Source organism: Bison bison, unplaced genomic scaffold, assembly GCF_000754665.1.
Source record: "Bison bison bison isolate TAMUID 2011002044 unplaced genomic scaffold, Bison_UMD1.0 scf7180017864518, whole genome shotgun sequence".
Lineage (NCBI taxonomy): Eukaryota > Metazoa > Chordata > Mammalia > Artiodactyla > Bovidae > Bison > Bison bison.
Window position 1 is genome coordinate 17,921,507 of NW_011495071.1, and position 5,213 is coordinate 17,926,719.

Consider the following 5,213-nt stretch of genomic DNA (forward strand, 5'->3'; position numbering starts at 1 on the left):
CTATTGGCAATAATCCACAGGCTCCTTGTCTTTGTTTTTTTTTCTTGTTTCTTTTAGTTAGTATTTGTTCATAGGGAGGAAAATACATAAAATAGAGATGCCCCACTTCGTTCTTGTTTCTTGTCATCAGAGCTTGGCTTTGTGACCAGTGAAAATATTCTATCTGGTCTCCACCAGCTGGACTGGACGGTACAAGTGTTGGGTTGAGTCAGGTAACCAGCCAAACATGCTAGAAATCAAGACACAAAACGACAAGCAGCACTCTTATTGTCCAACCTTGCCAGCTTTGTCTTAATTAGAGATTCCAACTCCTAGGGAGCCTTTGTTTTACCTTCATTGTCTTCCTAGAGCTGCTGCTGCTAAGTCGCTTCAGTCGTGTCCGACTCTGTGTAACCCCATAGACGGCAGCCCACCAGGCTCCCCCGTCCCTGGGATTCTCCAGGCAAGAACACTGGAGTGGGTTGCCATTTCCTTCTCCAATGCATGAAAGTGAAAAGTGAAAGTGAAGTCGCTCAGTGGTGTCCAACTCTTCGAGTCCCCATGGACTGCAGCCAACCAGGCCCCTCTGTCCATGGGGTTTTCCAGGCAAGAGTACTGGAGTGAGGTGCCATCGCCTTCTCCATTCCTAGAGCTAAGAAGCCCTTATCTTAGTATTGCCCGCTGGATGCCACATATTATCTAGTTAATGCTGGAAGCATTTCGAATCCCTGTAGGAAGCAAGAGACAACAATTCACAAACCCTGTTCTTACTGCTTGTAACAGTGAAGCTCTTGCATTCTTAGGCTAAATCTGTGAGTGAACTTTGTGGGTCTTCGGAGGGCTGCATTTTTTCTACTCTCTGGGGATACCTGTCATGTCTGTGGTTAAGACATAAAAGGTTTATTGAATTTTAAGCCATAAAAAGGCTTGTTGGTTTTGAGTCATAATTAAAATAGTATGTCGTGTCTGACTCTTTTGCGACTCCATGGACTGTAGCTCACCAGACTCCTCTGTCCATACAGGAGCAGATGCCATTTCCTCCTCCAGGGGCTCTTCCTGACCCAGGGATCAAACCCACATCTCTTGCATTGGCAGGCAGATTTTTTAACTCTGAGCCACCTGGGAAACCCTTAGGTATATCCTTGAATATTTAGACTTTTATATCTCAATTTTTTTAGACAGCTGCTACTGCTAAGTTGCTTCAGTCGTGTCCGACTCTGTGCGACCCCATAGATGGCAGCCCATCAGGCTCCCCCGTCCCTGGGATTCTCCAGGCAAGAACACTGGAGTGGGTTGCCATTTCCTTCTCCAATGCATGAAAGTGAAAAGTGAAAGTGAAGTCGCTCAGTTGTGTCTGACTCTTAGCGACCCCATGAACTGCAGCCCACAAGGCTCCTCCGTCCATGGGATTTTCCAGGCAAGATTACCGGAGTGGGGTGCCATTTGCTACCTATGAAAGTGAAAGTGAAGTCGCTCAGTCGTGTCTGACTCTTTGCGAACCCATGGACTATAGCCTACCAGGCTCCTCTGTCCATGGGATTTTCCAGGCAATAGTACTGGAGTGGATTGCCATTTCCTTCTCCAGGGATCTTCCCAACCCAGGGATTGAACCCAGGTCTCACGCATTGTAGACAGACGCTTTACCATCTGAGCCACCAGGGAAGTCCCTTGGTACCTATGGGAAGGTCAAATTGAAAGGAAAAAATAAGACAAAGGTAACTCTTGTTTAAGTTTGTAAATTTTGCTTTTCTGTATTTATACCTAACACATGGCTAAGATTTAAAATGAAAACTGTAACATCTCTTTTCATATCTGTCTCTATATGTCTATGTGTATATGTAATATTTTTCTATCTCTGTATGATATTGCCAAAATTACTTTGTAAAAGAGTTCTATTTAATTGGCTTAAAACATAAATGCTTACATAAATTAGGTATTCATAAAACTCTCAGAAATATAGAAACTAACCCAAATGTTTCTCAGGTACACAGCATCTGGGATGAAAGCTAGCTTAAGTTTGTTGGTTTTAGTAAAAGCAGTTATGTCTCCAGAATTGTCAGCATTAAATGTAACGAAACACAGAATGTATTCTATTAATATTTGGGTTTACTAGTCAAAAGAATTTATGTTATCTCAACTAGATGTTTGAGATTGTAAAATTTTAAAATCAGAAGGTATAATGAAAATAAATTTCTTGATGTATGTCAAACAAAACAATATGTTTAAAAAGTTGGAAAAAGTCATGTTTTAACTTTTAGGTTCTTTGCTTCTATGGTTTTTAAAAAATATTTGCCTGATTTATCTACAGGAAAAATAATTTATACTTGTTTTTTATTAACAATCAGTAGCATAATGAAATATTATATCTACTTAAAATTAGTTTCCAAAATCTGTTCTGAAGCTCGAGGCTGTAAAGTTATATTAAGTTAATTTATGGATATTCAAATCTGTATGCTTGTCCAGAAGCAACAGTTACAACTGGACATGGAACAACAGACTGGTTCCAAGTTTGGAAAGGAGTACGTCAAGGCTGTGTATTGTCACCCTGCTTATTTAACTTATATGCAGAGTACCTCATGCAAAATGCCAGGCTGGATGAAGCACAAGCTGGAATCAAAATTGCCATATCAATAACCTCAGATATGCAGATGACACCACCGTTATGGCAGAAAACGAAGAGGACTGAAGAGCCTCTTGATGAAAGTGAAAGAGGAGGGTGAAGAAGCTGGCTTAAAACTCAACATTCAAAAAACTAAGATCATGGCATCCAGTCCCATCACCACATGGCAAATAGATGGGGAAGCAATGGGACATGACTGAGAGACTGAACTGAACTGAACTGATGGATATTCATTGAATATCTAGATCATTTCTAAATAAGATAATACACTAGAACATTAATTGCTAAACCTAAGTTTATTTACTTTTGGCTTCTTAAATTGTTAGGTAAAGGATTTGAAGGTAAAGAATCTGCCTACAATGCAGGAAACCTGGGTTGATCCCTGAGTCAGGAAGATCTCCAGGAGAAGGGAATGGCAACCTACTCCAGTATTCTTGCCTGGAGAATCCCATGGACAGAGGAGCCTGGCAGCCTACAGTCCATGCGGTCTCAAAGAGTTGGACATGACTGAGCAACTAACACTTCTTAATTTTTGCAAAGAGAAAAAAGATATTTGAGGGTCTGTTACCATACATATTTTTTGCCACATTAAGAAAATGTGTATATGAAAAAGCATATATCTCTAAAACTTATAAATTTTTGTAATTATGTGCCAGGTATACCTCATTTTATTACACTTCACAGTATTGTGCAGGAGACTGCCTGCAATGCAGGAGACCTGTCAATCCCTGGGTCAGGAAGATACTCTGGAGTGTGAAGAGGCAACCCACTCCAATATCCTTGTTTGGAAAATTCCATGGACAGGGGAGCCTGGTAGGCTCTAGTCCATGGGGTCACAAGGGGTCGGACACAACTGAGTACATACACCCCCATAAGATGTTTTTAAATGATTGAAATAATATGTGGATAGAAATGAGTAAAATTTTTTCTCTGTTAACATGACAAAGTTTATTAGATTATTGGTCTGCTTTTGTAAAATTTAAAAAAATTTTAATACAGTTTTTAAAGGCTATGTTACATTCGGTCTGCTTTTAATACAAGATCATAAAAGGATGTTTTCTTTATTTTTTTTTTAATCTGTCAAGGAAATAAATATTTTGTGTTTGATCAAAATAATTTCCTATTTCTCACACTGTATTTATTAAGTCTTTGCTTACTTACAAAAACTGAGTCTTCAGTATTAAAATAGCTGATGGGGTTTTTTTTTTTAAACACCTATGTAATTTTTTGCATTTCCCTTTAAAATCTTTCAGTAGTCACCTTAATTAGATATCTGTTTTTCAGTTACCTGTGATACTACTTCAGTGTTTTAAACCTTTTGACAATTTTGATAAATTTCCCCCAATCAAATTCAGATGAAGACTTTTTGACCTTGAACTAACTTGGATTTTCCGTATGGCCTCCAGAAGATCTCAAAAGACTTGTTCCCTCTCCTTAAAAAGAGAGAGAGAGAGATTAATTAGCTTATTTAATGTGTTAAATTACATAGAAAGCATTGTTTAAAATGCTAAACAACTTTGATTTGTTTATATTTGTACTCCTTTCCGTATTTGGAACCAGTATGTTGTTCCATGTCCATGTTGCTTCCTGACCTGCATGCAGAGTTCTCAAGAGGCAGGTCAAGTGGTCTGGTATTCCCATCTCTTTCAGAATTTTTCACAGTTTGTGGTGATCCACACAGTCAAAGGCGTTGGCATAGTCAATAAAGCAGAAATAGATGTTTTTCTGGAATTCTCTTGCTTTTTCGATGATCCAACAGATGTTGACAATTTGATCTCTGGTTCCTCTGCCTTTTCTAAATCCAACTTGAAAGTATATTGGGTACCTCAAGAAGAGCAGAATTCACCCAAATCCATGGGTACTATGGCACATGGGTACATAGGCAAAGTCTGATGGTGAATTCTTGATTGGCTTCTTATCCTTGAAAGACTTTTAAAGTTTCAGCCTAAGATTCCTTAATAAAAGTTCTATCAAAGCAGACTTTAAAAAAACCTATATCGTAAGTCATTCTTGCTGCACTTATGTAAATAATCAGGCTAAGTTTAACAAGACTAAACTTACTTTACAAAAAGAAAATAGTCTTACTGTAATTATGTTTAATAAAAATGGGGTTGACTCTAGACAGAAAACATATTTCAGTGAAAAACTATAACACATTCTTATAACTATTAGATTCTAATTGTGTTCACTGTCTTTGAGGTTTTGTTACCTACTCATAAACTACTCTGGATTTTGAATTCTAGTTTCCTCCAGTATATGGCTACCACTCTCCAAATGATCACTTCTAATTTTTCTCCCACTTTTCTGACTTGAAATCACTAAGAACTAAAAATGCCCTTTTCCCCAAGTCCTAAAATCTAAAACTAGATGACAATATAAACTTCAGAAAAATCGCCACAACAAATCATACATTAAAAGAAAACCTTCATGCCTGCTGTCTTGTGTGGGCCACTCAGAAAATTCACCAGAACACCCAGCACCATAACCAGAGACTTTCAAACTTCAAACCAGGACATTCATCAAAGTACAAAACACTGCCCTCCTCATTCTACCATCTAAAGATGCTTCGAAGCTTAAATCTAGAAATCTTCTCACCTGGCTGTCCTCTGTACTC